The following is a 9,779-nucleotide window of genomic DNA, read 5'->3' on the forward strand; positions in this document are numbered from 1 at the left end:
CCAAGCCCACTGCCCGCAGCCTCCCTGGTGTGGCAGCCTCAGGGCCTTTGCAGCAGCCAATGACCTCCTCCAGGCCTCCCTCAGCCATCACCTCAAGGAGGGCTTTCCTGACACCCCACTCAACAGCCTGATGCTCCCTGGCCCCAGTTCTGCCCTGTGTTTTTATGTTACTTCATGGCTCCTGGTTCCTCTCCCTCCCTCTCCCTCTCCCCTCTCTTTTTCTTTCCCTCTCCCTCTCTCTTTCTCCCTCTCTCTCTCTCCCTCTTTCTCTCCCTCTCTCCTCTCTCCCTCTCTCTCCCTCTCTCTTTCTCTCCCCCTCTCTCTCTCCTTCTTTCTCTCCCTCTCTTCTCTCTCTCTCTCTCTCTCTCTCTCTCTCTCTCTCTCTCTCTCTCTCCCTCTCTCTCTCCTAGAAGGTTAGGTCCTTGAGCCAAGCATCTTTGGTTTGTTGGTTATGGGGAGACACTCAGTATGTATTTGTTGAATAAATGACTCTACAACTCAAATAGATTAATTCACAGGCTCTTTGACCTTGAAAGATGCCAAGAGGCACCTTCTAGTGGGACCCAGAGGGTCCACCTGCCAGGGGCCTGACCCCTTAAGCTGGGAGCCCTTCCCCTGGCCTCGATGCCTAGAGGCCGGTCAGAGAGAGAAAGAGGCAGCATGGGGCCAGAAGCAGCTGGAAGGGGCACGGGAGAGTCCTCCTCAGAGTCTCCAGGTGGTGTGGGCCAGTCATGCTCTGAGGTTGGACTCCAGGGCCTCCAGGACCAAGGCAGAACGTCTCTGTTGCTTTTGGTCACCAAGTGTTGGCAGTCGCCACAGCCTAGGACCCAGACACAGCAGGTTAAGTGTGAAGTGCCCTGGGCTGCACAGTGTGCTGATCACAGAGGATCAGAGGTCCCCTGAGTGTCGGGGACCCCACCCACACTGCAAGTCACCTCTGCCCATCTGTTGAAGGGAACCAAGTACATAAGGGACTCCCCCAACTTATCATCCAACCACAGTGAATGTAGGGTCCCCAAGATCTGACGACACCTGGGCAGGGTTCCTACATCAGCCCCTGTCACCTGTGGAGGGCCCGAAGACTTGAGCAACAGAGGCCACTGGGAGGCTGAATCCTCAGTCCTCCAGCCCAGAACCCCAAAGTCACCATTGCCCACGTGCAGACATCGCTGCAGAAGGGCAGCCCAAGGTCCCACCTGATCCTCCCCAGTAAAGCCACCAGGCACCCACAGCCACCCCTGTCCAGCCACGTTTGGCCCCAGGAGCTAATTGCAGAAGCTTCATCTTAGAGGAAGCCACTAATACGCTCTCACATATTTTATGACTTTATAACTCACCAAATAAACCTGAATCCTATAACCTTAAAACAAAGCCAAAACAAGTTGGACAGGAACCAGCATAGGGAGTGTGAGGGGGTTGGGAGCATCCTCGCTGTGACTAAGGGACCCGTCCACATGATGTGGGCACAAACCGTCACCTGTGGCAGGGTCTCAAAGAACAGCCTGTGATCCCTAGAGATCCAGGGATCCCTGGAAGGCACCCCCTTCTTCCTCAGCAGAACTTCATCCAGTCTCCCAAGTCAGGGATGGTTCTGGAGGCCTACGCTGTCTTCTGAGGTCAGAGGAGTCCCTGGCCAGGAGTAGGAATTAAAGCCTCCCAGGCTAAATGAAAACCATACTTCATTTTACATTAAAGGCATTTTTAAAAAGTAAAGTATCTACAACATTTAAAAGTCATTAGTAATTACATTTTATTTTATTTCAAACTGGTTGGAAACACTTTATTTCTAATGAGGTACATTTGTTTTTAATATCCAGTTTACCAGAGAGATCTCCGTGAAATTAGTGGAGACCGGGAGGGGCCCTTGCTAATGGTCCCAGGGTTCAGAGAGGTGGCTCTGCATGAATCTGAAGCCCCAGTCCCCCCAGGGAGGCCCCTCCCTGGAAAGGCAGCTCTGGGACTGGCCTGGCCTTGGGCAGGAGGTTAGTTAGCACAGAAGCCATGGAGGAAAAACAAAACCTGATTGGAAGAAACTTCCCCCAGTAACTTCAGCAAAAATCTCAAGGTGTCTTGTTTTCCGTTTTCCTGTGGGTTTTTTTTTTTGGGGGGGGGGGAGGGTTTGGTTTTACTTTGCTTTTGCATTGACAACCTCTGAGGTTGAGCGTCCCACTCCTCCACCAGCTGCTGCCAATGCTAATGATGGGCTCACATCCCTTAAGTCTTTACTACACTCACGCCAGGCACTTGATGCCCCAGATCAGCTTCGATTCCCCAGAGAAATTATTTCAGGTCCTGTCCATCCCTGTTCTCATTTCTATCATCCAAAAAGTGATGAAAACCTTCAAGTATTTCCATGATGCGGTTGGTGGCAGATCCTGACCCCCTGACAGGAGGCCTTTGGAGCCTCCTCGGATCTTATAGAAAGGGGACCAGCAAGTTATGCAGCAGAAACAACCCTGGGATGATCCTAGGCTCCGCCCCAGCACCCTGATGGCAAGACTTCTCTGAAGTCCCACAGAGAGCTGGCCCTGGGAGATTCAGAGGAGGGACGGGGCCTCCCGTCCTGTTCTGCCTGTTTGGAGGGGAGATTGTAGGTGGACATTTGCGTAGTTCCTCCAGAGCCATGGGGCCTGGGCTGTGGGGTTCAGCTCTGGGCTTCCTGTCACCCTGTGACCCACTTATGCTCATTTCCTCCCCAGGATGCAGGGGCAAGGCTAAGGGTCTCCTTGTGCTGCCCAGAGGGTCCGTTGATTGATTCAGTGACCAACCTCCCAACCTTTACCGTGAAGGTGTGAATTCAGAATGACCTAAGCTGAGCCGGAAGGAACCCCAGATGTCATGGGAAATGTACAATTCAAGCTTTGGGAAAGAAGTCTTCAGAGGCCGTCAGCATGACCCCTGGTCCCAGGTGCAAGTGCACATCTGATATCCAGGTAAGATCTCTGCACTGTGAGTGTCTCACTCACACATGCACACTCACACACACTCTCACACACACACACACACACACACGCACACACACACAGACACACACGCGCACACTCTCACACACTCACACACACACACACACACATGCACACACACACAGACACTCATACACAAGAGTCTGCCCTGTACACCCCTAGTTCAACATCTGCAGATTCAAACAACTGCACATCAGCAGCACACAGGAAACAAGAACTGCATCTGAGCTGAACATGGGCGACCCGCTCTTGGCATTCCTGACCTGAGACAGAAAGTGATCCAGCGTTTGCCTGGTGTCAGGTGTTACTCATTCTCAAGAGATGACCCACTGTGCATGGAACCACATGCAGGGTCAAGGCCGGCCACATCATTTCCACCTGAGCCCCTGAGCTGACCCTCCAGGTGAATCCCACCTGCTGTTCACCCACATTGGCCCTGGCGACCACACGGTACTCAGGGGTGGGATCCCTCAGAGGTGGTGGAATCCATCAAGTGGTCCACCCTGGGCTCTGCCAGGGAGCCAGGCCAGGCCGCTGGGGCTGTTTGTGGGATTCCAGCTGGTGGAACCGCGAGCTGTCAGGATGAGAGGCTGACATTTAACACGCACAGTTCCCGTGATGGATAAATATTAAACACAGCATGGCGACATGACTAAGTAAACAGCTATTAGTCTCCGAGAGGAGTCTGCAGCAGGAGGAGGTGGGCTAATTGTTCGCTCTCTCCTAAGAGTAAAGAAGACTCACCAAATGTGGCCGGGAGAGGCCTGCTTGGTTCCCCTCCCTCCCTCCCTCTCTCTCTCTCTCTTTTAATTATATTAAGTTGAACAATCATATTTGTTGAGAGCAACAACAACAAAAGAATTAGGAGAGCCCATGGAAAGCCTGGCAATTGCACCATCTTCCTTCAAAGGCTGGAAGCTGTAGCCACAAGAGCCCTTGGTGACAGGGCACTTCAATCCACCCCGCTGAGTGTTCAGAATAAAATGAGATCTAAAGACCCAGGAGGAAGGAGGAGAAAACATCACTCCCAGTAGCCCAGGCTGGCTCTGGCCATCTGTGGTCTACCTTGAAAAGTCTCATCCTCTACCTTAGAAGCCAGTCCCTTGACCTCCCCAGGGTCTGGGCTCCAGGGGCCCCTCAGATACCCGGATCCGCAGATGCACAGGCTCTGGATGTAAAGTGGTAGGGCATTTGCACATGACCCATGGACTCCTCCAGCTCCTGGAAACCATGTCTAGATTACCTACCACAACAATGCAAGGTACGCACCATGGAAACTGTTCCCAGGCTGTACCATTTAGGGAATAGGGACGAGGAAGAGAGGTGGTTATGTGTTTGGTGCAGGTTCACCTTCTTTTCCTGAGTATTTTTTATTGAATCTGCAGATAAAGAAGCCCAGGATCTGGAGGAGAGACTGAATAGAGATGGATGGATGGATGGAGAAAGAGATGATGGATGGATGGATGGATTGATAGATGATAGATAAACAAAAATGTGTGTGCATTCTATGACACACCTCATCAGTCAGTCTATCTATCTATCATCTATCTATCTACCTATCTCTCCACACACATGTTAACAAGCTACAGAGCCTGGCTGAACATGGTGCATTAAATCGGCCAACTTATGCTCACTGAGCATCTCATACAAGAGAAATATGCTACTGGACTCTGCCGGGAACAGCATGCATGACAAATCAGGGCCCTTCCTGCACTGGGCAGTTACTGCTGCATCACAAATAGCCCACAGACTGAGAGGATCCTGAGAGTAAAAATTTTAATAACAGGGCTCCTGTGTTTAATCAAACTTTTATTCTTTCTTTTTTTTTTTTTTTTTGTGTGTGTACCCATGTGTGTGTGCAAGTGCCAGAACAGCAGTTTGTATGTTTTAAGCTTCCACTCTTCACCTTCAGCAAATAATGCAGACTTTTTAACTTACTTTAATCATTGTAGTTTTAATTATTCAATAGAGTACTAACCAAATACCCGGTTTTGTTTATGTACTTCCATAAATTCCAATTAAGAAATAAATCTTACCTTTATTCATAGTCATTGGAGAAATAATGACTACTTCAAAGGTCAATTTAATTTACTGAGGGTTTCACTAAGTTGCTGAGGCTGATTTTGAACTTGTAATCCTCCTACTTCAGCCTCATGTGCCTCTGGGATTACAGGCATGTGCCACCGTGCCCAGTCTAAATGAGAATTTTAGATGACCAATTACTGTCCAAGAACATATTGCAGCAGAATCTCATAAATTCTACTTCATGAATATAAATTCATGAAAAAATCACTAAAACCATTTTGCAAATCACCTTGAAATTATTTAAGTTGATTTCCAAAATATCAGCTCTATATTATAAATTTAAAGAGGCACACATATTGTGACTCAGCAACACATAGTCTAGAGATAATCTTCTAATGTAAACTAAAAGGTTTCCATAGTAATACTCAAGGCAGCAATATGTTATACCCCAAAATTAGAAAAACACCTACTTTTTGCATAAAAAGGAAAATTACTAAAGAATTAGCATGGAGGACCAAACACATTACATAATAAAAATATCACATAAAAGCAGACATTTTAAAGAAAAATATCACATGTAGATTGACTATTTCTGTAATGATATAAATATTAATAATTATTATTTGGGCACACACATGTATGTGACAAGCTATAATCAATACCAAAAAATAATTAACATAAAGTGGAAAACAGTGTTTAACTCTGGGGTGGATGGAAATGGATATGATCATAAAGTGTCCTCAGTTGACATCTAAATTCTATTTCTATTTTTTCTTTTATTCTTAATTGTTCATTTGAGATACACTTGGCAGTAAAGTGTATTTTGACATATTATACATACATGGAGCATAACCTATTCTACTTAGGATCCCATTCATATGGTTGCGTATGTAGTTTCACTGATACTGTAATCATTTATGAACATGGGAAAGTTACGGTGGATTCATTCTACTGCATTTTGTATTACCATTCCCCACTTCCCCCTTCTTTTTTCTTTTGACTAATCTAATAAACTTCTATTTGACCCTTCCCACCCTTATTGTGCATGAGAGTCTGCATATCAGAGAGAACATTCAGCTTTTGATTTTTTGGGATTGTCTTATTTCACTTAGTATGAATGTCTCAAGTTCCATCCATTTAGCAGCAAATGCCACAATTTCATTCTCTATGACTGAGTAATATTCCATTGTGTAGATGTACCACTGTTCTGTATCCATCTATCTGTTGAAGGGCACCTTGCAGATGTTCAAAGATGGGAGTCTGCTGAGGGTGAGGACGTCTGATGCCTAACTAGTGCACTCAGACATCAGAGACCAGGCACTGAAGGCACAGATCTAATTTTACTTAGGATTGTACAAGGCATATATAGGCACATTATCCAATCAGGTTAACATGCTTGTTAAAGCATAACACAATCAGTCTATAGGTAAACTATACATTGAGATAATGTAAACAAACCAACTCTGCCTAAGTAATTCTGCCCAGCAACAAGTCTGAGACAAAGGACTGGGGGATGGTAAGCTCCTGCACACAGCATGAGCCAAGGCAGCGTGGTTGAGCTCACATCACAGTTTGCTGGGATGCTTGATAAATGAGGCCTTCCCTCAGCTTCTAACTCAGCCTCAGCAGCCACAAAGACCTTCATTCCATGGTGAGTCTTTACCATTACCTCAGTTTCTCTGTCCAGACTGTTTGGCTTATTTAGACCATGGTGTCGGTGACTGCTGTCAGATAAGCTTGAGAAATGTTCCTACACACCTAGGTTGGTTCCATAGCTTAACTGTTGTGAATTGAGCTGCTATAAACACTGATGTGGCCATGTCTCTGTAGTATGCTGATTTTAAGTCCTTTATGTATATACCAAAAAGTAGGACAGCTGGGAAAATTGGGTCCATTCCAAATTTTCTGAGGAATCTCCATACTGCTTTCTGTAGTGGTTTCACCAATTTTCAGTCCCAGCAGCAAGATATGAGAGTACATTTTTCCCTACATCCTCACCAACATTTGTTACATGTATTTTTTATAATTGCCATTGTGATGGAGTGTGATGGAATCTCAGTGTAGACTTAATTTTCATTTTTCTAATTGCTAGAGAAGTGGAACACTTCTTCATATATTTGTTGATGATTCATATTTCTTCTTCTGCCCTTTTGCCGATTTATGGATTTAATTATTTGCTTTTTGGTGTTGAGTTTTTTGAGTTCTTTATATATGCTGGAGATTAATTCTCTATCTGAGATAGAGGTGGCAAAGATTCTCCCATTCTGTCTTCATGTTATCGATTGTGTCCTTTGTTGTGAAGAGCTTTTTAGTGTGGTACCATTCCACTTATTAATTCTTGGTTTTATTTCTTGCACTTAACGAGTCTTGTTGAGAAATTTGGTCACAAAGTGAACATGCGAAAGATGGAAAGATGGGTCTACATTTTCTTCTAGTAAGCACAATGTCTCTAATCTATTGCATAGGTCCTTGATCCACTTTGAGTTGAGTTTTGTGCAGTGTGATGGATTGGGGTTTTATTTTGTTTGGCTACAATGGATTTCCAGTTTTCCAAGCACCATTTGTTGAAAGGCTATCTTTCCTTCAATATATATTTATGACACTTTTGTCTAGTATGAGATACCTACATTTATTTGGGTTTGTCTATGTCTTCCATTCTGTCCTATTGAGCTTCATGTTTGCTTTAGTGCCAATACCATGCTGTTTTTGTTACTATACCTCTGTAGTATAATTTAAGATCTAGTACTCTGATACCTTCTGCTTTGCTTTTCTTGTTAAGGATTGCTTTGGCTGTGTTGGGTCTATTATTTTTCCAAATGAACTTCATAATTCTATTCCTATGAAGAACATCATTGGAAATTTAATAGAAATTACATTAAATCTGCATGACATTTTTACTGGTATGACCATATTGATAATATTAAATCTTCCTATTCAAGAACATGGGAGATCTTTCCATCTTCTAAAGTCTTCTTCAATTTCATTCATTAGGGTTCTATAGTAGTGAACTGTAGAGATATTTCTCATCTTTGTTAAATAATTCACAAATAGTTTTTTTTGTTTTTTTTCTGGAGGTTATTGTGAATGGGATAGTTTTTCTAATTTCTTTTTTGACTGGTTCATTATGGGTGTATAGGAACACGACTGATTTATGGGCATTAATTTTATATTCTGCTACTTTGCCAAATTTGTGAATTTTCTGGAGTTCTTTTGGGGGGAGGGTCTTCTAAATTTAGAATCACATCATCAGCAAATTGGAATACTTTGAGCTCTTCTTCTCCTGTTCATATCCTTTTAATTACTTTCTTTTGTCTAACTGGTCTGCCTTGAGTTTCAAGAAATATGTTGAATAAAGGGGTGAAGGAGGACATCCTGTTTACACAATGTAAACAGTCCTAATGAGATAAGCCTTTATATTTTCTTTCTTTTTTTTTTTTTTTTTTTTGGTACTAGGTAGTGAACTCAGGGGCATTCGACCACTGAGCCACATTCCCAGCCCTATTTTATATTTTATTTAGAGACAGTGTCTCACTGAGTTACGTAGCATCTGACTTTTTGCTGAGGCTGGTTTGAACTCGAGATCTTCCTGCCTCAGCCTCCAGAGCCTCTGGGATTACAGGCAGGTGCCACTGCACCTGGCTAAAACCTTTACTTTTTCTAGTAGACAAAACATGGTTCTCAGCTAGATCCTCCTTGGTATTGCCATATTCTCACCACTGTGGAGACTAAAGAATGCAGTGTCCCTAGACACACAGAAGAATATCCTTTATGTAATCCATATGACCTCTCTAACATTGGTATCAAAGGTCATGTATGAAAGCTTACATGAATGATGGAATTTCTATTGTATAAAAGTTACCACCTTAGGTGATGGATTTTAGCAATCCTGAAGCACACTGAACACTGCCTGGACTATGTGATGACATCAGTAGGTCATCATGCACTGCTGAAGCCTTGGTGATTACTGGTCTCATAGCAACCCTGATGCTGTCCTGAGCACTGCAGTGCTATACTGGTGAACAGATAGCCTCTTTCCATTTTACAGTTGTGTTTGAAGGTAAAGATTTAATTCCTAGTAATCATCTACTGACTCTTTGAGAGTTGAGCTTCAGAGAGAAAGTTACATGATTTGAGTGACCTTCCAGAGTTTCACCATGAAGTAAAGGTAAAAGAGAAAGTATCTGAAAGCATGCTTATCCTTCAGCCTGCTAAGAAGTTCAGACATAAGTGTTAGCATGCTCTAGGGGCCTAAGATAACCAGAAATTGCCATCTCAAAAGAGAGACATGGATTTCCAGTTAGTGGCAGAGAGGGGAAAAAAGGAAGAAAATTCAAGGAGGAAAGGAAGAACAAAGGGGTGTTTTTCTCTACACTACCTAAAATCTTCCTGAGGGCCAGTTTGTCTGAGAGTCAAGAGAAGATTCACATGATCCAGGTATTGTCTATGTGACTTTGGATGCAGGCCACCCACACAAAGGCACTGTGTGTCTGTCACAGGCATAGCAGTTGGTCCAGATTACTTTTCTTGAAAAAAAATTGCATTTTATTTCATTAGAGGTTTTCTGAGGACAATTGGAGAAATAAATGATGTGATGAATATTCTCATTGTGTTTATTCTTTTAATGAAGATGAAAGCAGCTCCAATAAATAAGGGAAACATTGAAGAAACCCTGTGGCCACAGCCCAGACAGATGCAAAACAGCTCTCAGGAAATTGAAAGGGAACTGCCTAAGCTTAAAGAGCATATTATACTATGCACAATGCTCAGGGTAGACACCAGCAGTCAGCAGGA

This window comes from Sciurus carolinensis, unplaced genomic scaffold (genome assembly GCF_902686445.1).
Source record: "Sciurus carolinensis unplaced genomic scaffold, mSciCar1.2, whole genome shotgun sequence".
Lineage (NCBI taxonomy): Eukaryota > Metazoa > Chordata > Mammalia > Rodentia > Sciuridae > Sciurus > Sciurus carolinensis.